This window comes from Leucopleurus acutus (genome assembly GCF_964270905.1).
Source record: "Leucopleurus acutus genome assembly, chromosome: Y".
Lineage (NCBI taxonomy): Eukaryota > Metazoa > Chordata > Mammalia > Artiodactyla > Delphinidae > Leucopleurus > Leucopleurus acutus.
The window spans coordinates 10414244-10440597 of NC_139164.1; positions in this window are offsets into that span (position 1 = coordinate 10414244).

The following is a 26354-nucleotide window of genomic DNA, read 5'->3' on the forward strand; positions in this document are numbered from 1 at the left end:
TCTCTTCAATATTTCCTCAGACCCTTTCTGTTTCTCTTCTTCTTCTGGAACCCCTGTAATTAGAATGTTGGTGCATTTAATGTTCTCCCAGAAGTTTCTGAGACCGTCCCAGTTCTTTTCATTTTTTTTCTTTATTCTGCTCCACAGTAGTGAATTCCACTATTTTATCTTCCAGGTCACTTATCCAGTCTTCTGCCTCAGTTATTCTGCTATTGATCCCTTGTAGAGTATTTTAAATTTCATTTATTGTGTTGTTCATCATTGTTTGTTTCATCTTTAGTTCTTCTAGGTTCTTGTGAAATGTTTCTTGCATTTTCTCTATTCTATTTCCAAGATTTTGGATCATCTTTATTATCATTATTCTGAATTCTTTTTCAGGTAGACTGCCTATTTCCTCTTCATTTGTTAGGTCTGGTGGGTTTTTATCTTGCTCCTTCATCTGCTGTGTGTTTATCTGTCTTATTTTGCTTATCTTACTGTGTTTGGGGTCTCCTTTTTGCTGGCTGCAGGTTTGTAGTTCCGGTTTTTTGTGTCTGTCCCCAGTGGCTAAAGTTGGTTCAGTGGGTTGTGAAGGCTTCCTGGTGGAGGGGACTAGTGCCTGTGTTCTGGTGGATGAGGATGAATCTTGTCTTTCTGGTGGGCAGGTCCACGTCTGGTGGTGTAGTTTGGGGTGTCTGGGACTTATTATGATTTTAGGCAGCCTCTCTGCTAATGGGTGGGGTTGTGTCCCTGTCCTGCTAGTTGTTTGGCATAGGGTGTCCAGCAGTGTAGCTTGCTGGTCGTTGAGTGAAGCTGGGTGCTGATGTTGAGATGGAGATCTCTGGGAGATCTTTGCCATTTGATATTATGTGGACCTGTGAGGTCTCTTTTGGACCAGTGTCCTAAAGTTGGTGCTCCCACCTCAGATGCACAGCACTCCTGGCTGCAGCACCAAGAGCCTTTCATCCACACAGCTCAGAATAAAAGGGAGAAGAAAGGAAGGAAAGAAAGAAAGAAAGAAAAAGAAAGAAAGGAAGGAAGAAAATAAGAGAGAGGGAAGGAAGGAAGAAAAAAGAAAGAGAAAAGAAGGAAGGATAAAATTGAAAAGATAAAATATAATAAAGTTATTAAAATAAAAAATAATTATTAAGAAAAAAAATTTTTTAAAGAAAAAAATGGACGGATAGAGCCTTAGCACAAATGGTGAAAGCAAAGCTATACAGACAAAATCTCACACAGAAGCATACACATACACACTCACAAAAACAGGGAAAGGGGGAAAAATCATCAATCTTGCTCTCAAAGTCCACCTCCTTTGGGATGATTCATTGTCTATTCAGGTATTGCTCAGATGCAGGGTATATCAAGTTGATTGTGGAGCTTTAATCCGCTGCTCCTGAGGCTGCTGGGAGAGATTTCCCTTTCTCTTCTTTGTTCTCACAGCTCTGGGGGCTCAGCTTTGGATTTGGCCCCGCCTCTGCATTTAGGTCGCTGGAGGGCGTCTGTTTTTTGCTCAGACAGGACGGGGTTAACGTACCAGCTGCTTTGGGGGCTCTGGCTCACTCAGGCCGGGGGGAGGGAGGGTCGCGGAGTGTGGGGCGAACCTGCAGCGGTAGAGGCCTGTGGAACGGTGGAACATTGCACCAGCCTGAGGTGCACCGTGCATTCTCCCAGGGAAGTTGTCCCTGGATCCTGGCACGCTGTCAGTGGCGGGCTGCACAGCCTCCCGGGAGGGGAGGTGTGGCGAGTGACCTGTGCTCACACACAGGCTTCTTGGTGGCAGCAGCAGCAGTCGTAGCATCTCATGCCCATCTCTGTGGTCCGCGCTTTTAGCCGAGGCTCGCGCCCGTCTCTGGAGCTCCTTTAAGGGGCATTGTTAATCCCCTCTCCTCGCACACCAGGAAACAAAGAGGGAAGAAAGTCTCTTGCCTCTTCCAAAGGTCCAGACGTTTTCCCAGATTCCCTCCCGGCTAGCCGTGGAGCACTAGCCCCTTCAGGGTGTGTTCACCCGCCAACCCCAGTCCTCTCCCTGCGCTCCGACTGAAGCCTGAGCCTCAGCTCCCAGCCCCCGCCCACCCCTGCGGGTGAGCAGACAAGCTTCTCGGGCTGGTGAGTGCTGGTCGGCACTGATCCTCTGTGCGGGAATCTCTCCGCTTTGCCCTCTGCACCCCTGTTGCTGTACTCTCCTCCGCAGCTCCAAAGCTTCCCCGCTCCGCCACCCGCCATCTCCGCCCGTGAGGGGGCTTCCTAGTGTGTGGAAACGTTCCTCCTTCACAGCTCCCTCCCACTGGTGCAGGTCCCGTCCCTATTCTTTTGTCTCTGTTTTTTCTTTTTTGTTTTGCCCTACCCAGTTACGCGGGGAGTTTCTTGCCTTTTGGGAGGCCTGAGGTCTTCTGCCAGCGTTCAGTAGGTGTTCTGTAGGAGTTGTTCCACGTGTAGATGTATTTCTGATGTATCTGTGGGGAGGAAGGTGATCTCCGCGTCTTACTCTTACGCCATCTTCCCGATTCCCCCCCACATCATCTTTTAATAAAAATCCTTTGGCTCTTGCAGCAAAAGTAATTTTCCTCTTAGACACATATACAAATTTACTCTACTTATAACACTCTTTTTACTTGTTATCTCCCACTGTTTAGGATCTCCTTCATGGTAAACCTACTACTTTCTCTTAAAATCTTATACTTCATGAGTATGTATCAGACATTTACAGACATGCTAAATAAAATCATGTTTATTACACTAATATGAAAATGTTTTTAATATTGTTTAATGTATAGACTACTTATATAGAATATACAGATTAATAACTTTATATTGTGAAATCAGTGATAACAGATCCAACTCAACTTTAAAAACTGAATTAAAAAACACAATATAAAAATAACTATTTTGAAGTATACAATTCAATGACATATAGTATCTTCCGAATGTTGTGCACCCATCACCTCTCTAGTTCTCAAACATTTTCATCTCCCTATAAATAGTATATGCCCTTTAAATAATACTCCCAATCGCTCCTCTTCCAGGTCCTGGCAGCAATTAACCTGATTTCTGTCTTCATGGCTATGCTTCTTTTGTATACAAGTTCTGCACATATTTCAGTTCCAAACTGACAGAGCTATTTATCATTTGTTTTGCTTTACTCATTTTTTGCATCGTTCATTTACCAGGCCATATGCTACTCTAACCAAGCGGAACCCTATGGGGTCTTCCTGGAACAGACAACCCTCCCCTCGCCCCTCAGTGTCCCCTGCCTGCCTCTTGTCTCTAGAAAACTTTCACCTCCTAGACCTTCCCCAAGTTCCAAAGAGCAAATTTAATCAGAGAAGTGAGAATAATATGGAAACAAAGGAAAACAGTAAAGCAAGACAGAAATAATAATAGCTTAGCCATTAAACAAAGTGAAGGACATTTAGTTCCTCCTCCACGGCTATAGATAATGTTCTGACCCATGTCCTGTGAGCTGTTTTGCAGGTACTGAAACCTCCACCAGGTGGGAGAAGTTAACTTCATGCTGCCCACAAGCACGTAGACCCCAGACCAGTTAGAACCAGGTTGATGATGCCGACTCCCAATTACCTCACCACCAGCCAATCAGAAGAATGTCTACGAGCTGATCACACACCCCACATACTAAAAAAAGCATAATTTAAAGGACTATCTCCAACCTAGCTGAAATAACCCCTACTGAGTATTCTTAAGTACCTCATGCACAAAGAAACTGAAGGGAATTAACCCTTAAATTCATATTTCCCACTTAAGAAGGGCCTTTGCATTGGACTGGTCAATAGAAAGGACTGCTGACTCCCAACAACATTCATACCATGAGAAGAAGACAACAGCAATGGTAGGCAGCTGACACAAGAAACTGGGCCAAGCCTGTAAGACCCATCCTATGAATTCAACTGTACTGTTTACCAAATATTTGTCTCCCTATCAACTTTGAAAGTTATTGTTCTACTATAATTTTGTTACCCTCAGTGTTTAAAACAGGAAAATAATTCTCTAATGGAGTTTTCACAGAGTATAACTGCTCATGATGTGTAACACTGCTTGCTTTAAATTTATTGCTGGAAGCACGGGTACAGTGCTTATGTGACAACTGGGTATGATTGATAAAATGTATACCCTATAAAATGTTTCCCCATTAACACACTTCTGAACACGTTTGTGATATCTGATTAATTTTCCCCCAATGTGGATAACTAGGCCAATATGAAGGAGGCCTAGCACCAAGAGACATGATCTGGACCTGGGGCAGGCAGCTCAAACAACCCAGCAACGACGGACAGATATTTTGATCATCAATGCTTTTTACTGAAAGATTTGCAATCAAAAGGGGGAAATGATGGAGGAAATGTTCACATATTGAGGTAATGTGACTCTGGCTTATACATGATTTAATATGAAATTTAAGCTAACTGAAATATCCTGTTTGTGGCCTATAAAACATGCACTGTGCATTGGCTTTAGCCATTAATGAAAGATACACTTAAAAATCAGAATGGAGTAACTGTGGTTCAAGCCTCCAAAATGGAGCTGGGTGCCCACTGTTGACGTGAGTTCAGACATGTTCTTATACTACTGAGAACCTGAGTTTCCTAAAATTTATCAAATGTAAGGACACTACCAGCCTTTCTCAAAACAGTATCTGTTAGCAGCTGCCAGCTGCAACCTTCTGGTCTCAAGGTCTCTTCATAACTGTGAAACCCATCTCCTACTTTAGAAATAGTAGTGGCAAATGAGCCAACTCAAGATAGAGACTCCCAGCAAAAGGCACTAGATTATTCAGCCAGAATACTATTAGCTAATAAAATTGCTTTAAATTACATTTTGGCAAAAAAGAAGAGAGAGAGAGAGTGAAACAGAGAGAGATACTAGTGGCCAATAGCTCCTATTATGTATAAAAACCCTGGAAAAATGAAAAACCCAAATATAGAATAATTTAAAAGCTTACTTGGTTACTGAATATATTTAAAGAGGAAACACTCCAAACCTTATTTTTTCTGGTTGCATCTAAAATTAGAGGACTCTTTTTGATCATTATCCTCATTGTAATATGTTGGCTAATTTTCAAATGTGTGTCCAGGTGCTGTAACAAAACAATCAAAGAGAGAAGTAATGTTTTCATACTACAAAATATCGATGCTAAACTTGAAACTCAGCAGTATTTCCAGCTCTGTGTCCATTCCCAAATTAGGCAGGTCTATGTTCCATTTCATTAGGTGGTAGCCAAAGTGGTTGTTGCCCCATTCCCTCAAAGAGTTCAGGAAAATTGAAACAGAAATGGAAACTAAAACTGAGTTCTTCTGCCATGTTTATAATTAACCTCTCTATCCAAAACTTTATTCCCTTTCTTTTTCTCTACCTGTCCCTCAAGAGTGAGGGGTATCAAAAAAAAAGGGTGGGGGAGGGGGGAATTGTAACTGAGCAGGATCCTATGGAGGCTTCCTGGAACAGACACTCCCCACAATGTCCTCTGCCTGCCCTTGTCTGTAGAAAAACTTTACCCTCCTTGACCTTCCTCAAGTTCCAAAGAGCAAATTTAATCAGAGAAGTCAGAATACGCAGAAAGAGAGGAAAACAGTGAAGCAAAACAGAAATAATAATAGTTTAGCCATTAAACAAAGTGAAGGACCTTTAGTTCCTCCTCCAGGGCTATAGATCATATTCTGAGCCATGCCCTTTGAGCTGTTTTGCAGATACTGAAACCTCCACCAGGTGGGAGAAGTTAACTTCATGCTGCCCACAAGCACATAGACTGCAGACTGGTTGGAACCAGAAGGTTGATGATGCTGACTCACAATGACCTCACCACCAACCAATCAGAAGAATGTCTATGAGCTGATCATGCAACCCACAACCCACCCCCTTCACCCTGTCTTTAAAAACCTTTCCCTGAAAGCCTGCAGGGAGTTCAGGCCTTTTGAGCACTAGCTGCCTGGACTCCTTGCTTGGCACCTGCAATAAAGGCTACACTTACCTTCACCACAGCCGGGTGTAAGGAGATTGGCTTTACTGCACACAGGCGAGCAGACCGACGTGTGGCTTGGGAACACTACTGGCGCTAAGAGTATGTGTGTAGAAGGGAGAGAAATCACTTTTATTTCAGAAACAAAATGGATTTATTTATGTGATGTGTTTATTTAAGACTCTTTAGGAATAAGATTTTGCAGGTCTCATTTTTTTAAGTTACTGTTTAAGTAAGCAGCCCATATCTTGCTTTAACTGGATAAATTTCATAGAGAAGTAAACACTGGCTGAATGTTACACTTTAATTGCTAGGAGACCAGTCATCTTGTGGTGTCACAGCTACTCAGGTTGAGAACCACTGTGATGGTCTAGACGGTTTATCTGTGTAGGTCTGCCAAAGCAGCATGTGAACTCGCAGGGTTGAAAAACAAGGTGAGAAAAGTAGCTGAAGAAAATTTTATTTGAGATGGCACATATTTCTTCTGAAATTCAAGATGTGTCTCCTAGAGATGTGCCAACTGCTCCAGAAACCTCCATTAGATCTCCCATTGTGGGGTCACACATTCACTGGGGACTCAGTCTTGAGATCTATGATTGAATAAAATGAATTTCAGGCTCTGTCCAAAGGATCCTTGATTAAAAGACATATTTTGTGTCTCCAAACCAGAGGAAGATAATGATTTTCTTTCTCTGACCTTTCCCAGGAAACTTTGGATGTATAGGAGTTTTGTAACAAAGAGCAGGTAGTTAGAATGTCAAAAGATTACAGTTAATTAAAGAAAACCAGACATCTCTCGTGAATGAATTTAGCACTTTTCTACGTATGGGAAGATACAACAGCCTAGGTTCACTGAAAGCATTCGTTTGATATGCACCTTAGCTATCTAAGGTCAGAATCATGTTCTTTCCCATCCTGAGTCCCCGCTGGGTGCACCACTGGGGGTGGCTGTAGTGGCTGAGGGTTTGATGGTGGGCTTCCTGTTTTTATCTTGAGTTCCTTCTGGGTTCACCTTCAGGGACAGCTGCAGTGGATGATGGCTTGAGGGCCACAAAATCCTTTGTTTACTGATCTGGCTGGCAACACTCTTACTTCACAGTGTGCTCCTCTCTCTATTCCCTCAGGAAAACAGACTGTATGTAGAGACCATTCTTAATCCTGATCACAATACCACCATGGGCGTCTACCTCAACAAGACCTAAAGTGGTCCTGCTAGCAGTCTGCATGTATAAAGTTTGGCCTGCAAACTTCTTTAGTTTTGCTAAATGAACTAGAGCACCCAACACCCTTTGAACTGCTGTACATCCTCTGACCTCAAAGTCCTTCCTCATACACCAAACACAACGAGAATGAAAGGGACAGCACATCTACAGAGAATGAGTACACAGGGACTCATCAGTTAAAATATCCTCCAGCTTCCAATTTCTGGTTATGGTGGGCAAGGCTTTTTTGGATCAAACTTCCTGCTTTTGAAAAAAACTACAAGCAATGTATGAAAACATTTCTTATGAGGGAGGTCCCTGGTGTCTAGTGCTTAGGAACCAACACTTTCACACTTTCTGGACCTATAGGCACAGGTTTAATCCCTGGTGGAAGAACTAAGATCCCGCCAAGCAGTGTGGCCAAAAAGAAAATAAAAAACAAAAAAACTTACCAATCCTCCTAAAAGGACCTAAGGGGTGAGAAGACAGAAAGGAAATTCCAGACTCAAAACCAGGAGCAAAAAGAACTCAGAGCAAGGTAATTAACTTTTCCTTCTTTCATAAAGGCTATCAGCTTTCTTTTTTTTCTTTTTCTTTTTTCTTTGCGGCACGTGGGCCTCTCACTGCTGTGGCCCCTCCCGCTGCGGAGCACAGCCTCCGGATGCACAGGCCCAGCATCCATGGCCCACAGGCCTAGCCGCTACGTGGCATGCAGGGCCCTCCCGGACCGGGGCACGAACCCGCGTCCCCTGCATCGGCAGGCAGTCTCTCAACCACTGCGCCACCAGGGAAGCCCTATCAGCTTTCTTTTTGATGACCTCTTAAGGAAACAGGAATAGAAATCAAAGCCCAAAGTTAAGTCTCAGGGTAAAGTTCAGTCTAATAGGAGACCCTGCCCACAACTAGCTGGGCCCCAAAGGGCCATAGCCTCACAAACAGCTGAGCTGAAAACAATCCCATCTTCCTTAGAACTTAAAAACAAATGAATTTCACACTGCCTGGTCAGCACAGGGAATCTCAAGCCTTGATCAAGGGGATTTCAGGCTGACAGACACCCCAGAGACCAGAGAGATCAGAATGCACATTATCTAAGAAGGAAGCCATTGTCCTAGGCCTCTAAATATTCTTACTAATTATATTTTGCATACACTGTCCAGCACAGATGGAACTAAGACAGCATGATAAAGAACCAGCACCCGCAGAAGTCAGGCTCAAACAGACTTCAGAATTTGGAACTTCACTGAAAGTATCTACAAGGATAAAAGACAATCTTGGCAAAGCGACCAAGCAGATTTGAAAAACAATCAAGAAGAATTTTTAGGAATGAAAAATGCAGTAGCTGAAATTAAAAACCAAATAGAATGGGTTTAAAGATGTATTTACATTCAGTTGAAGAGCAAATTAGAAAAATGGTGGATGATGAGAAAAAGTTGCCCTAAACTCACCACGGAAAGACAAAAAGGTGAAAAACAGAAGTATGGATGAACCTGACTAATGTGGAAAGACCTAACACAGGCTAAATCCAAGTCCCAGAAAAGACAGGAGAGAGGAAGGAAAACCTAATTTTCCAGAACATGGCCAGAAACCATTCAAGCTCCAAGAAGTTACAGAGGAGAGGGGTGTGGTATTCTCAAGACCTATTTTCCCAGAAGAGGAGAAACAATTTTGAACTTTGGTGGTTTCAATATGCATGCTACAATTTCTACAGTTCCCTTTTAAATAGCAGTATCAGAAATGGCTAACATTTAAAATCATTGAGGAAACATAACTACCGTATGACCCGGCAATCCCACTACTGGGCATATACCCTGAGAAAACCATAATTCAAAAAGAGTCATGTACCAAAATGTTCATTGCAGCTCTATTTAAAATAGCCAGGACATGGAAACAAGCTAAGTGTCCATCATCAGATGAATGCATAAAGAAGATGTGGCACATATATACAATGGAATATTACTCAGCCATAAAAAGAAATGAAATTGAGCTATCAGTAATGAGGTGGATAGACCTAGAGTCTGTCATACAGAGTGAAGTAAGTCAGAAAGAGAAAGACAAATACCGTATGCTAACACATATATATGGAATTTAAGAAAAGAAAGTGTCGTGAACAACCTAGGGGTACGACAGGAATAAAGACACAGACCTATTCGAGAACGGACTTGAGGATATGGGGAGGGGGAAAGGTAAGCTGTGACAAAGCGAGAGAGAGGCATGGACATATACACACTACCAAACATAAGGTAGATAGCTAGTGGGAAGCAGCTGCATAGCACAGGGAGATCAGCTCCGTGCTTTGTGACCGCCTGGAGGGGTGGGATAGGGAGGGTGTGAGGGAGGGAGACGCAAGAGGAAAGAGATATGGGAACATATGTATATGTATAACTAATTCACTTTGTTATAAAGCAGAAACTAACACACCATTGTAAAGCAATTATACTCCAATAAAGATGTAAAAAAAAAAGTTTTGGTTATAGACAGTGGTGATGGTTACACAACACTGTGACTGTATTTAATGCCACTGAACTGTATATTTATAAATGTTTAAAATAAATATGCTTTATGTGTATTTTACCACAATACAAAAAGAGGAACATAAAAAATTTTTTTAAAAAGTTGGAACATTACAAAATAATCAATCCAGGAAAGCTATGAAAGGGAAAGGGAGTGGGGGAAATAGCTGTACACAGAAGCGGCTGGACAAGCAGAAAGCACCATAAAAAGTGATATATATATATGTGTGTGTGTGTGTATATATATATATATACACACACATACATATAAATATATATCTCAAACCTTAAATGGGCCACACAAAAAGCCAGCATCAAAAAATAAAATACAAGTCAGGTTTATCAGGTTTAGCTACGATCTACAGATATCAAATATCTGGAAAGAAACTGATATGCTGCATGAATGCTAAACAAAAGGATGCTATAAGAGGTGAACTACCAGGGAGATACTGTATTTTAAATTTGTGTGTTCTAACAAGCTTCAAGTAGATACTGCAAAAACTGACAAATATGAAAGGACATATAAAGAATATCACACCCAACATTCCTGGACACTGTATTTAATTAAGCACCAAGACTGTCTCCACCATGCCAACCTTCTAGTGGGTCAAGCATGAGCTCTGTACTTGTTTCTACTATCATGAAAGAAATTACTGGAAATACAGTTTGGTAGAAAGAATGGCAGATCAGGATCAAGAACCCACTTCCTTAGATGAAACCTATTTTAAAATTTTATTTTATTATTAAAATTAAATAAATTTAATTTATTAAATTAATAATAAATTTAATTGGATCTTTGTTGCTGCGCACAGGCTTTCTCTAGTTGTGGCGAGCGGGGGCTACTCTTCGTTGTGGTGCACGGGCTTCTCGTTGCAGTGGCTTCTCTTGTTGCGGAGCATGGGCTCTAGGCCCGCAGGCTTCAGTAGTTGCAGCACACCAGCTCAGAAGTTATGACACATTGGCCCTAGAGCACACAGGCTTCAGTAGTTGTGGCGCAATGTGCTTAGTTACTCCAGGGCATGTGGCATCTTCCCAGCCCAGGGATCAAACCCGTGTACCCTGCATCGGCAGGCAGATTTTTAACCACTGTGCCATCAGAGAAGTCCTGAAACTTTTTTGATTATACTTTTCCATACTGTTTTCTTCACTTCTGATCCAATCAAATTGGTCTTACATATTCAAAGGATGTGGATGAACAGGAAAAAAAAAGCGGAACACAACCTCATACTGCAAACAGAAGCAAACAAGCCTATCCAACAACATGCTGTTAACCAAGCATAGAGAAAATGGTGAGTAGTAAAGAGACTTCTAGTCTTTGCCTTCCTCAGCCCCAAGAGGTGACCTCTTAGCTCTTAGAACATCCAGCCTGGTAACAGTGTTTCTGGTGACCTGGGGGCTTCCAGCTACACTTGACAGTCTAACAGTGTGATATATGGTAGGGACTTGGGGCCATTGGGTATTAGCTCTACCACTGAAGGGACCAGAGGCTAGGATCAGCCACAGGGGTGGTCAGCCACATGGCTGAGCCCCAATAAAAACTCTGGACACTAAGGCTTGGGTGGGTCTGTCTGGTTGACCAAACTTCATGTCTGTTGTCACAGGTCACAGCCAGGAATACTTAGCAATATCCATGACTTCACTGGGAGAAGACAGTTGGAAGGTTTGTGTGTGTAGCTTTCCTAGACCCTGCCCTACTGCACCTCTTCCCTTGGCTGACTTTAATCGGTATCCTTTCCCTATAATAAATTGTAAACGTGAGCGTAACAGCTTCAGTGGGTATTGCAAGTTGTTCTAAAGTGTTATTAAATCCGGGTGTGGTTTGGGGAACCCTCCCACCCACAAACTTGCAAGTGGTATCAGATATCAGGGTGTGGTATTGAGGATGACAATCTAACACTGCCACTGCTCGTAATCTACCAATACCACGTTAGTAATACCAGGAATATAATTCCAGGGTCAAAAAGAACTACAAAACCACCTTTGTCTCCACTCAGTGGATTTCTTGTCCCTAGGAAAACTGGCTTTGCAATTTTCATGTTATTTTATGTGTACTGTTTATAAAACTAAGTAACTTAATTAATACCAGGAGTTTCATCACAAGAGAAAGAGATACAGATATATGTAAAACAAAGTTAAGTTGGGGGGAAAATCTGTAAAGTTAAATTTTAACTGGAAATTTAATTTAATAAATAACGTTTACTTTAATTGGAAATAGGACATACAATTCAACTTCAAAAATTATTTTCAAAGGATTGCAAAAGTTGAGAAAATAAGAATAACGAGTCCCCATGTACGCACCCCCAACTTCAACATTTTCTAACCCACAGCCAGCCTTGATTCATCTTTACCTAAGCAGTCCTGCACTGGGTCATTCTGAAACAAATGCCCAGCCACAGATCATTTGAACCTGAAATATTCTGGTACTCCTCTCTAAAAGGTAAGCAACTGCATCGGACTGCTAGGTTTCTTAGTCTCTTCCAATTTATGCTCTCCTCTCTCTTTTCATCCACGTTTGAGTCTGTTCTCCTTTTTGACAAGAATTCCTCACGAGAGGTATCGTGCACTGCCACTGGGAGGCACATCATGTCTGGTTATCTCTTTTGTTGTCATGTTGAAATCAAGCAACAGGTTTAGGTGTCATAAGCGTGACCCCCAACACTAATATCCACTCGCAATGTTTTCACTTAAGGAAAAGAACTTTGACACCAATGAAGTATTCTGGTCTACAATTTCCAGGTGAGTAGTAAATAATCAGGAGTGCAGGTAGCACAGGTGCAAAGTCCTTATGGTGAAATAATACTTGAACAATCCCAGACTGTGGAGTACTGAATTAGACAGGAAGCCTGCACTCTTTAAAATTCAAAACAGGGAGGAAAACTCAGGTTAAAAGAGTCCCAAAGAGACACTACAGAAAACTGTGTGTGAGAACATTGGCTGGTCCTTGGATCCACGTGGGGAAGGGAACACAGGCACAGGAAAAGAAAGAAAGAATATAAAAGCAATAGAACAAGATGTAAACAATCATTTGCAGGTAGGCAGAAAATAAGCTGCCATCGGTTATTTGTCCTTGTCCTATTTTTTCAGTCTTTCTATATTTTGTAGTATTTTTGTTAAAACCAGTTGGGGAAAATATTGTACTTCATTAGCACATCAGATACCAGCTAACACTGGATGTGAACCTCTGTCAGAGGAATCTGAGGAGTGGAGAGGGGAAACAACTCTGCAGAGAAACATTTCATCAACACTAGGTTAAGGTTATTCGGACACCTTTAGCCCTTTACCTCAAGGAACTCACCTAAAGTCATCACACTCGAAACACAAAGTTTCCCTCTCGTGGCCAACTGTAGTTTATATAGCTAACCTGCAGAGACTGGGCTGATGGATGCAGCCCAAAGGGAAGTCACACAACTGTTTAGCGTCAAGTTCAAGAGACCGTCTGGCAACTTCTCGTCCTAAATGTGTGGACTGGGATGAGAATGGGACTCAAGGAGAACATCTCTGCCAGAAGCAACCGTCACTTATCTCTCTGACTTCCACATTGCAGTTCTATCTAATCAAGGTAGGGTACAAGCAAAATAGAAGGAGCAACAGGAAAAAGGAAGAAAGAGAGAGAAGGTTGGGAGGGAAGAAAGGAAACAAATACTTACCTGTGTCCAATTTGATGAAGTTGGGTATCTTGCCAGTCCCTAAATCAATCAGTACTGTGTCGTCCACCTTGATGAGACAACCTGGGTACTGAACGGTACAAGCATATGAGTTACCAAGTGCAGGATTCCCTTTGTACCCACAGTTAACTTCCTCACTTCGCGTACTATCTCACACAGCAAAGAAAACCAATATAAAGTGTAAAAGCAAAGCCAACTGAAACAACCACCTAATTATTATCCCATCTGCATGATCAGATCCCCCAGTTGGCTGTCCTCTTGCTCTCTGTACATCCCCTGCTGGACCAGTGCCTGCTTCGCCTACACCCTACTCACATGATTGACTTTGTCCTACATACCTGCCCCTGCCCCAGCTAGTGATTGCTGTAGCTTTAGATCAGAACACCTTTACCAGGATAGCTTAACAAAGGGGCAGTGAGGGGTGTGCCCCTCTACTAGTTTCCCTGGTAACTAATGAGCCAACCTGGTGTCAATTCCACCTATAACTGGTAACCTTCCCCCCTACCCCAGGAGTCCTGCCTGCTGTGAGCTGCACATAATGGGGTGTTGCTCCAGGACCTTGCTTAGATGTGTAAGCCCCGCCCCCAGCCATTAAACCACTGATGTCTACCTTGCTGACCCCAGGCTCTTTCTTTGGTCTTAAAGCTGGGCAAGTGCAGGGTTTGCAGGCCTAGGGCTTGCAGGCCTCTGGCCTGCAGCCCAAGAGTGAGACAAAGGAAATCTCACAGGGATGAAAGATTCAGGATATATAAAATTTAAAAAATAATAAAGTAAGATAAAATAAAGTAAGGTCAATAGAACGCTATGATAGTTTGATTTAAAATAAGAAATATGTTACTTTGGTCTTCATCCAAGGTTCTTCCTAACACAGAACTCAGTGAAAAGGTGAAATCAATGTCTTTTTTTATTCCTAACAAGCTTTTCAACCATGAGTTTAATTTAATGAGGAGACTTTTGGAAAACCCTGGATTACTATAGGATGGCAGCTGAAATATTTACAGACAAAATGATATTGTGTGTGGGATTTGCTTCCAAATATGAGGAGAAGTGAATGGAAGTGTAAGAGAAACAAATTTGGCCATGACTGATCCATGTTGAAATTTGGTCAGAGGACCACAGGGATTTATTTTACTATTTTTATACATTTACAGTTCTCCAAAACTTAAAAGGAATTTTAAAATATATTTCCACTCTGTTTTAAGAACTCTAATTTTAAGAAATACTTTCAAACAATACAAATCGGAGGAAATGGTGACATAAGCAAAGAGAAGAATATTGATTATTACTTATTCCCACAACAGAAGAATATTTATTTAAGGAGTTTTCAACCAAAGTTTGACAACTCAGTGATCATAGGAAGAAAAAATTAGTTTACTTGTAGCTCTGTTTTAAAAGAAGCTGGTGGCAGCATTTTGACAGTTTCTTGAAAAGGGATATCAACATTTGCAACCTACCTCTGTGAGTAAGACTGCCAATAAAATCGGGCAGTTTTCTTAATGACAAAGGAAACATACAACCATATTATGTCATACAGTTTATGATGCTCCCACGACGTCAGGAATTTATTCTAGGGCCTACAATAGTGCCAGGTAAGTAGCAGGTGTTCAGTAAATATGTTTTATTAATAAAGGAATGAATACATGAAAAAACATACGAATGAGTTCTAAATTTTAATTGAGGAAGATATAGTATTTTATATCACTTCATCATGGGGACACAAAACTTAAGGATATACAAAGATAAACATAAGGCAACAGGACTTAACTTTTCGTTCATGTGGGATATGCTCTTGACAGTCTTAATTGATCAGAAGTTGCAAAATCAAGCCCACCATCTGCTCCACCACAGCCTCTAACACAGACCATTTGTCTTTTCCAGCATGAACAATGAACACTCAAAAAGGGGTCCTCCACAGGCAGCACAGAACTTTTCTTCATTGGTCTCGATTTTACTTCCTTACTATGATCTTATAAAAGCAATCACATGCAAGGCAGGGCATGGAGAAGTAAAACAGAGAAGTGGCAAATGTAAGAGGCCACGGCACGGCCATAGAAGCTGCATTTGGCTAAGATGGGATTTAAAACAACAAAAATCCCCCAGCTCTCTATCAGGGAAACACTTCCAAATGGAAATCTGTTTGAGCTGGGGATAGAGGGTGGAGAGGGGTATGTTATTCAGTGTTATTCAAAAGCACCTGTCTGGGGCATTTCTATGCTGGCACAGCTGCTAAGAAGAAGCACAGAGAAAATGCATTCTGCAAGCCTCCCCACATGAATGGAGACTGTACCTCAGATATAAATAACTTGCCATTTGCATCCTCTAGAGTCCCGTGGTAGACAGTTCTTTGTTTGATTTTAAAGTTTCAAATAGCTCAGGGAAGTTAGAGAGGGCCTAACTGTCCTCACTTGCTTACCCATGCTGTCTGCTTGGCTGCTAATTCTACTAAGGAATGTTTTGTGAGTCTCTACTTCCACTGCCAGTATATACACTAAGAAATTGACGAAGGGAAAAAAATCAAAACAAAGATTAGAAACACATAGCAGCAGATGACAACTGTGAATAGCATAAAGTTTTCAGTCTTAGTACTACTTACAAACTCTATTGTCCATATTTTCAACGGAAAAGAGGGAGAAGAAAGCTACAGGAAGAGTTGTATTTTCTTTGTCTTTCTTTCTTTCACATTTTGTGACTGATCTTGTTTACTCATCCAAAGCTTCATGAAGAAGAGTGCCTTTTAAATATAATAAGTATATATTAGGCAAAATATTTATATCACTTGGCAATTCAAAGAATAGTTGTACCCTTTTATTGAATAAAAATATTTTTCCACATGAGCTAGTTCTAAGATTTCTTAAGAAATGTTGGCAAGATTCCAGCATGGGCGGGGGCCTTCTGAGCGAAAGCACATGCTCTCCTGTGAGTGACTCGCCTGGTAGCTGTAGTTCCCACGGAAGCTGGCTTCCTCAAGAAAGCGCCTTCAAAGGTTATCGTGTCCATGTCGTGACTGCTCTATCCATCAGCGGATCCAGTGACTCAGTGAAAACACACCTTCCTTCTTCTATTTTCACTTTCCTGCAGGGCAGAGCAGCAGAGCAGTAGCTCCACCACTGCCCTCCTTGTGGGTCAGGATCAGATGGGGCGGACTGGAAAGGCAGGCGGGGCTGCCGAGGCCGGGTGAGGGTGGGCTGTGTGCCTGCCGGGGGCTCCGTGACCAGCCTCAGACCCGGGGTGGGCACGGAAAGGTGCACGGAAACCAGGGGCTATGGGTGCCCAGCCCGCGCGGGAGACCAAGCTCCGCAAAGCGCACCCCGCACTGACTTAGGACTGAGCCCCTAAGGTGGCATCTTAACAGAACATAAAGGGTGCGAAAGTGTACACTATACATGATAAATGCACACAGGAGAAACGGGACGAGTGACGAGTTCAGCACATAGTGTTTGAATTTCCGATGTCAGAACACAAAACTGGCCCCAAAGATCCATTCTACCACATGGCAAATACTGAAGAACCAAGTTTCAGTCTTAAAATACATCTTAAAGTCAGTAGTCTCCTTCAAGGAGGAAGAAAAGAACCATGAATAAATGACAATAGAGTGAATTTGCCTGAGTTTCTGTCTTCCACCCTTCAAGTCAAAGAAAACAGCATGGAAACTGTCGAATCTTCACACAACAGCTACTCTTTTATAAAATAACCTGTTTGAGATGTTAATTTAACAACAAGGAAAAGCCAAGCCCTGCTCCTGTCACTATCAAAAAATACGTATTTATAGACTTTCGAAAAAAAAATTGTATATTAATAACTTTGCACAAATATTTGAAAGACAATTTTAGCTAGACAATTTTAGAACTTCGCAGAAATAAAATAGGCAGATAAATACTCCAGCAAACACCATCAACCGGCAGCAGGGGTATGTTAGCCCGTGGTCTCGTGAAAAATGTTATCTTCTCCCTGGGTGGGCATGGAAAAAATTATGTTAGAAGGTGATATGCAGACACTGAAAGCTGGCAGGAAGCTCTCATATCAATGATGGCTTTCCTTGTTCAAAGAACAATCAGAATTTGAATTTCCATAATATATGTTCGTATACAAATTTTCAAAATTTTAATAGAAGTTATGATACTCCTAGGAGGGCAGGGATTTATCTCCAGTGGCTGGAAGAGTGCCTGCTACATAGTGTTAACTCTTGTTCTATCAACAAATGAATACATTTTAAAAGTATATCAATAGATGAATTCTAAATCAAAACTGAAGGAAGTGGTTATAATATCTTGTGTTATTTTATGATAAGGACATAAAAATTACAGGTATAGAAAAAAACAAAGCTAAAAGTCAGGCACAAAGTAGTATGGATAGAACTGTGTTAACTGCGGCTGTATAAAAGAACAAAACCATGCAAAACTAATTTATGTCATTAGAATTCAACACAGTGTTTAAGGAAATTTGCAGAGTAATCTGGAAATGCTGATAATGTTTTGATTTCTGTCATGTTCAGTTTATGAGAACTCACTAAACTATCTTCGTAAGAAAAGAACATTTTCCTGAATATAGAGTATGCTTCACTCTAAATTTTAAAAAGCAAAGATAACACATACTGTACATATGTAAATTGCTGTTATTTATGATCATAAACATAAAAAGATATTACAAGAGCCGGTAAGTGAATTATGTTTATTAGATGAAATCAGTCATGAAAAAAATAACAGGTTAGGTAGTAACATGTGGTATGTTAATTCTTAATAAGCTGAATGCAAAATTAAACAAAAATGATCATACCTGGCCTCAATTAAAGCTCCACAGAAAATAAATCAGGAGAAAAATCGCACAATGCTAACAGCAGTGGGGATTCCAGCTTTGTTCTCGACTTCCTTGTGGGTCTCTCTCAATACTTACTTTACTCTTCATAATGACAAAGGTATGACAGTAAAAATCAAGCGCGAGAGTGAGGCCTGGGCTTCTCCCCACCTGAAGGGCTTCTCCCCACCTGAACGCCTGCACCCAGCTGGATGGGCTCTTTGAGGTTCTGCCCGCGCAGCTGGCACACCCCTTTGGAGGCCTTCTTCAGCGTCTTCTCAGCTTCCTGTTCTTGAATGGAAGTCAAGTTTGGTCTGTCTCGTCTGGAACAGCAACACGGGGTGAACCAGACGGGTTTGCTTCCAGTTTTAAGGAAGAGCGATGGAAGCCCCTGCCAGCTCCGGGCACCGGGAGGAGAGAAAGGCCCGGCCGCCTGCCCCCTCCCCGCGTTGGCGGGCCGGGGCCTCACCTGCCTCTCGGCCTCCCGCAGCAGGCTCCGGAAGCGCTCGTCGCGCAGCAGCCAGGCCGGGGGCTCGGCGTGGCCGCGGAGCTGGGCGTCCTCCAGGCGCTGGCGCAGCTCGCGCAGGTCGCACAGCTCCTCGGTCAGCTGCCGCTGCCGCGTCCGCGACGCCTGGAGGTCCAGCTCCAGGTCCAGGGACGTGCGCGCCGCCAGCGCCGCCACGGAGGACCTGCAGGGCTGCGAGACCGCGGCCGTAAGCGCGCCCACCCCGCCCGCGCCCTTCCCGCAGCTTCTTCCCCGAGTGACCGACCCCACTGGAGAGAGACAGCCGCAGCGTGGCCCGACGCCAACACAACACGGATGTGAGCCACATGGGTTCAAACCTCCACTCCGGTAACGAGCCAGTGACAGCAAGCTGTCCGCTGTAATGACGACCTAGGCTTTGGCTAAAGCGCAGAGAAACAGACCCTGTCACACGGGGCAGGAGGGCGTCATCTTTCTCAAGTGCTACTTGACAATATAAGCAAGAGCCACAAAATGTTGTGTTTTCTTTGGTTCTGAAATTTCATTTGACTTGCACCTGAAAGGCACAGCTGATGATGTGCAAAAGCTTTATGACAGAAAAATTCCTAAATACCTGACAAGAGAAAAGTGATCAATTACATTATAAGGCCCGCAGAAAACGCAGCTACTGTAAAAAGATGAAAAATAGACCGACATGGCAAAATCTTAATGGCCTACTGTATAACGGGAAAAAAGCACATTATAAACCACGTTGAGGGCTTTCTGGTTAAACACACACAAGCTGTCAAAAACGTTCCTCCCCAGGGAATTCCCTGGTAGTACGATGGTTAGGACTCCCCGCTTCCAATGCTGGGCTGCAAATTCAATCCCTGGTCAGAGAACTACAACTGCAAGCCGCGCAGCGAGGCCGAACATCAACAACAACAACAACAACAAAAAACGCTCCTCCCCACACACGCCTGAAGTAAGCAAGTCTCCTGTTTTCAAGAAAGCTCTAAGACGAGAATAGAATTTTGTACACGGAGCTGAGAGCAGTACTTCCCACGCCACAGCTAACAACGCTGGGGAAGGCAGTTAGCGCAACAAAATCACAAGTCCACGAGCCTATCAGCGTTGTTGGGAGGACTGAATAACTGTATGCGTTTTACACACCCATAACACTATTTTGCACATATACAGAAGTTAAATGCAAATCTAAGTGACTTAATAAACACAAACTCATTTAAAAGCTCTCCTGAATTCATAGTAGAGCTCACTGGTTCCCAACCACGGGTGACTTGGGCCCTCCGGGGACATTTTTGCTCGTCACAACTGGGGGAGGGGGTGGTACCGGCAACTAGTGGGTCAAGGCCAGGGATGCAGCTCAACGGCCCACAGTGCACAGGACAGCCCCCAACAAAGACAGACCTAGGCCAAAATGCCAACAGCATGGCTGCTGAGAAATACTTTTGTTGCTGAGTTATGTATTTTCTTATCATTCTCAGTCAGCAGCTACTCTAAATACAACCACCACAAGGAGATCTGGGAATTTCTTTTTCTTTCAAAGAATTCTTGCCCGGGAAAGTCAGGGAACCACTACCTTACAAATTAAAAGGAGCAAAACTGTGTAAACTGGCGTGACGTGGAGAAAAAATCCGGTGTATATAAAGGAAAACTGTAGAACAGTCCTATGTAGGAGAATGCGCCACGGTGAAAGACCCAAATTTTCTAAACTGTATATACTCCCTTGTCAAAAAAGAAAGAAGAATCTCTTATACAGAATGGCTGTTTATTAATTTATTATATTTTAAAATGTAAAGATCATGTATTATCTTAGATTATGACATTATCTTAGGAAATTAACAAATACTGGTAACATTGACATTATATACACTTTTAAAAATTATATCTAAGTAAACAAGGAAATAAACATATTACCTTTCAATTAATCTTACCTAAAATATTACCCCTTCCGGTTTGTAGAAATAACTCCCAGCGTACATACAGACGGCAGATTAGTCTACATGGCACATACCTGCCTATAGCGAAGGGTTCGTCTTTCCAAAGTGTTTCGGACAAGGGGGGACTTGCGGGCCAGCATTGAACTGTCGCTGTCACTACGATAAAGCTACACCAAAAAGACGGCGGTTCAGAAACACTTCCTCAAGAGTTCAACATTGATTCTCTGTGTACTCTGAACTGGATTATTTTGGTTCTCGTGCAGGTACTCAAACAGTTATGACGTTTAGAGCTTTTACCAAGACTTTGGGTTTCGCGTACAAGAAAACCCCACACAAGAGTTTCAGGCCAAACAAAGACAAACCAAATAAGCAGACCAACCCCCGGCCCCACCCCTGCTTCAGGTCCATCAACCGAACCAGCTGAGGTTTTCCAGGCTAATCGCGCAACACAATTTCGGTCCTATCAATGCCAACTGCCACTTGGTACGGTGTGACGCTCATGAAAACCCGCACTCTCCTCAGCGCTTTTCACTTTTTATCAGTCATTCTCATTTGCTGTGTTTCTAGCTTTGGCAAGAGCTGGGAAGAGTGGCGTTCCAGATAAGAGCCTCGTTCCTGGCAGGAGGACAAGCCCACACCACTAACACCCACCCTGCCCATCAAGGGAAAAGGCCTGTCTTTAAAAAGAAAAATAAATAATGCCGACTTCACGGGAGCCGAGACGTTACGGATTTCACTTGGCGGCAGGTTTTCATTTCACGATCAACATGTATCTGTGTAAAGGAAAGTCCTGGCCTTCACGACCTTACTTTCCATGCCAATGAACCCCAGATAGCAGGAAATGTTGCAGCACTGCACTTACGTGCCTCCCAGTCATCACAAACATATATAAAAACAGAGGCCTCTAGAAGCATCGCCGGTCAGTGCGTGTGCCTTTGTGCTGGGCGCAAAGCACAGTGCCGGGGCTGGAGGCCTGTCTCTGGGGAGGTGAAGGGCTTCCTCCTTCACCGCCCCGTCCTCCTCAGCAAGCAGGCGGGAGGCTGCTCCACAGGGGTTCGGCAGGAGTCTAGGATAAGGAAGGATGGCCTTCGATCAGGCACCTCCAGCCGCGTGATGAAGCATCAGGCCCCACAGGGCCGCAGCCTGATGGGGCGGGAGTGCCCCGCCTGACCCTGGGCTGCCCGGGGCAGCGCGACCGGGACACCTCACTGCGTGGGGAGAGGAGCTGCAGGCCTCGCAAACGTGGCCACCCGGGCCCCAGCCCCTGTTGCTCCCTCCTGTGAGTAAAGGATTCCCTGCCCAAGAAAGATTGGCTCCCTACTCAGCTCCTGGGCAGTGACCTGTAAGTCCCTAGAACGTTCTAAGTGTCTCTGTTTACCTGGGGACCTTGGCCCGGCCACACAGTCTCTGCTGACAATGTGAGGGGGGCCCTGGGCCACCAGCTTGACCCTGGAGGGGCTGCAGCCGAAGGTCAGCCACGCCGGCCACCAGCTGTGCCCCGTGACCACCCCTACAAAACCCCTGGGCACCAAGCCTCGGGTGAGCGTCCCTGGTCGGCTGTGCTCCGGGCACGCTGCCACTGCTCCGGGAAGTGAGAGCTGCCGCACAACTCCGCTGTGGGAGAAGGGTTGGAAGCTCCGCCACGTCTCTCCGGAGCGCTGCCCGACGCCTCTTCCCTTCCGTGCGGCGCACCATCATCGTGGATACGACGGCTTTTCTGAGTTCCGTGAGTCCTAGCCAATTTCTGAGCCTGAGGGTGGGCCTGGAGACCCCTCAGTGTCTCCCACGGAGGCCTGAGGGTCTGCCTCTCTCATATGATCAAACTCTGGCTTTGCCCTAATGCAGCGGCCCCTTGGTAGCCCTTTCAAGGGAAGATGCTTTCTCCAACGAGCCCCGTCAGAGGAGCGGGAGGGTCAAAGCTCTGCTCGAGCCGAACGGCGCCCCAGTCTGCTGCGTCGTGAGCACTTATCCTCAACAGCGCCTCGTCTCTGCTAGTCCGTGCCGTCACTGTCACACGGCCACGGCCGGCCAACCTCCAACCTGCTGTCCTGTCTCCACGGACCACAGCAGGTGGGGTCTCCCCCTCCACCTGTCTCAGAGTTCTCAACCCTGCGTGCAGGTGAGGATCTGCCGGGAGCTCCAACACTCTGCTGCCCAGCCCCACCCGTGACCGATGAAGAATCCTTCCAGGCAGGTGGCAAAGGACTCCCGACTTACTCTGCAAACGTACTGGCTTCGCGCTCCGGGCGAAAAAGTCTGGGAACGGACAACGGGGCTGCTCCGCGTGAAGGGCGAGCCGCGGGCCCTGCGGCCGGGCCTCCCCTTCGGCAGACTCGCCACCTCTTCCGGGAAGAGATCTTCTGTGTTGGTTTCCTTATCAACCTAGATAGTAATTTATTGTTTACCACGACTCTTTCTAGAACACAAGCATTAAATTAGTGGAGTCACCAAACAACCTTGCCATTTCCACTGGAGCTCTAACTGGCATTTCACATTTAATGAGTCTAAACGTGAATTTCTGTACTCTACCAAAAGTTTTTCATTTGTTCACGCAAAAAAATTTTAGTGTCATCCTGGACTCCTGTCTTTCTCTCACACTCCATTATCTAGACCAAGAGAAACTGCGTTGGCACAATTTTCAGAATTACAAGTATTTTGCACATGCATGAACCTAGAGCTTATTAGGCTTAGTGAAATAAGTCACACAGAGGAAGACAAATGCTGTACGGATTCACCTATATGTGGAATCTAAAAACACAACATAACTGAACAAATCTAACAAAACAGCAGCAGAGTCATAAATCCAGAGAACAAACAGGGGATTGTCAGACGGGAGACAGGTGATGGGAGGAAAGAAATAGGTGAGGGAGATTAAGAGGTACAAACTTACAATCACAAAACAAATGAATCATAGGTATGAATATACAGGGTGGGGAACGGAGCCAATACCTGCACACCATCTTTGTGTCGTGACAGATGTTAACTCGACTTACTGTGGAGATCACTCTGACATGTACAGAAGTATGTTGTATAACAGGGACTAACAAAGTGTTGTAGGTCAGTTATATTTCAAAAACCAACAAGCTCACTAAAAACAGACAAGATCTGTGGTTACCAGAGGTGGGGATTGGGGGAGGGGGAATTCAATGAAGGCAGTCAAAAGGTACAAACTTCCAGTTACAAGACGAACAACTACTAAGCATGTATGTACAGCATGATAAATAGAATGAACACTGCTGTATGTTATATATGAAAGTGGTCAAGAGAGTAAATTCTAAGAGTTTTCATTACAGGAAAAATATTTTTTTCTATTTCTGTAATTTTGTATCTATGTGAGATGATGGATGGTCACTAAACTTACTCTGGTATCATTCTAACATGTATGTAAGTCCAACTATTATGATGTATACTTTAAACCTACACAGTGTTTATGTCAATTATATCTCAATAAAGTGACGAGAGAAAAAATCAGGCGTTTTTAGACCCCTTGTCACCAACCCTTCATCCAAGTCACCATCATCTTCTACTCAGCACATTAGTGCTATACACTTCTCATTGCCCTGCCTGATTCCATGCCTACCCTCCCCTTGAGTCAATTCTTAGTGCAATTATGGAGATCCCCGTAAAACTGAAGTACAATCACGTCACCCCTGGGCTCAAAACTACTCCTCAATTTCCTACCCCTTTCAGAAAAAAAACAAGAGTCCTGAGTGGACCCTACATAATTTGGCCCCTTCACTAACTCTGCTCTCAGCTGTGACAACTGCTTCTGCTCATCGCCCCAGCCCATGCTCCTTGCTATTCTCTGACCATATTAGGCCTTCCACCTCAGTGCCTCAGTGCCTCATGCTCTTCCCCAGATCCTGCACTTCCTTCCTTAAGGTCTCTACTCAAAATTCACCTTCTCAGAGATGCCTCAAAATGACCACCATTCCTAAAAATCTAAACCCTCATGATATTATTTGTTCGTTAGCCTCTCTGTTAAAATGCTTTCTTAAAACAGGGTGATTTTGCGAAAATGGTGAACTAGGAAGCTCTAAGTCCTGGTTTCTTCATGGAAACATCAAAAAACACTCAACTATACCTCAAAACAAAACAAAACCATACACTGCTGAATAGACCCTCTGCAAAGAATCGCAGTCTTTAGCAAGCAAATGAATGAAGAAAAATGATAAAATATTCAAAGTGAAAAAATATTCAAGTGGTAGGAAAGTTTACAGCATTTCATTTTTTACTAACCCTTGACCATGGTCTTTTAACTCAGAGGAGACAGCAGCCTAGTTCCCAATTCCCTCCCTTAAACTAGAAAAAGTAGGGTAGACCCTACTTGTAACATTTTTACATGTTAGGGAGCTAAAGGTTTGGACTAGTTTTGCCTCACTTGAATCTCAGGTGCAGGAGAAGCAGCATGGCCCATCTTAGTCATAGAAAAGGATCAGAAGCAGCAGGCGGGACTCCTGAAAGCTGCTGCTGGACTGACCTACTGGTATAAACATACAATAGACCACAAAAAGCCCTACAATAAGCTGGGTACACACAATCTGGAAAATTGAGCCTTCAAAAATTGAGCTATTTATATAGGGGAATTGAGAAAGCAGAAAGCAGGGTCAGGCAACACACGCTGAAGGAAAGACTCAACACACACTGACGGAAAAAACTGGGGAGGTCATAAGCTTTCACTTCAAGGTGATGTCAAGGCTCACAGTCTGCAAAATCTGGGAAAAGTGCCTGTTTTTTCAAATGTGCAATTTTCAACAACAACCAAAAAAAATCACAAGGCATAGAAAGAAACATGGAAAGATGGCCCATTCAAAGGAAGCAAATAAAGCAACAGAAATCATCTCAAAGCAAGCACAGACAACAAACCTACGATTTCAAATAATTGTATTAGGTATGTCCAAAGAGCAAAAGGAAAAAAACATGGACAAAAAATAAGGAAATCAGGAAACAATATATGAATAAAATAATAATGATGATAATGAGTAAAAGATATAAATTACTTTCTAAAAAAGCAAAGCTGGAGGTGAAAAAAATAAAACAAGTGAATGAAGAAATTCACTAAAGAGGTAAAATGACATATTTAACTAGATATAAAAACAAGAGGCAAACTGGAAGACAGGACAACTGAAAAGAAGGAATCCAGCAAACAAAGAAAAAGGACTGAAGGAAAGTGAACACGGCCCATAGGATCTATAGGACACTGTGTCAGTGGACCATTATGGGATCCTTATAAGGAGAACAGAGAAAGTAGTAGAAAGATTTTTTTGAAGATATAGGAAGACTTTCCACATTTGACAAAATAGACATATAAATACAAGAAGCTTCACAACTACAAGTAGGATAAACTCAGGGTGACCCACAACAAGACACATTAGTATCAAACTGAACAAAGATAATGATGTAACACTGAAAGCAGCAAGAGAGAAATTCCTGGACACATTTAAGGAAACCACAGTAAGATGATAAGGAGAAGCGTGGAGGACACAGGCAATTAGAAAAGTTGTCTGAGGACGTTTCTTTCCTAGGACTGGGCTTGCTTTGATTCCTGTTACCAGTATATACAGCTGCCTTTAAACGTCTTAATATAACTAAATTCTCACCCTGGTTCTTTTCTGGACCATATTTTCTGTTATATTCATCTGCCTATAACCTCTTATTCCTGGCTGACAGCAGGACTGCAGACCCCCTGCGGCTCTAACATACTGTGGCAGCAGCCCTGATATATGTGGCCTCAAAGCTGATATCCAAACTATACCATTAGTGGTGTGAGTCTGGCAAGACAAGAACCAGCCCTTACGGTAGTCCCCAGGTA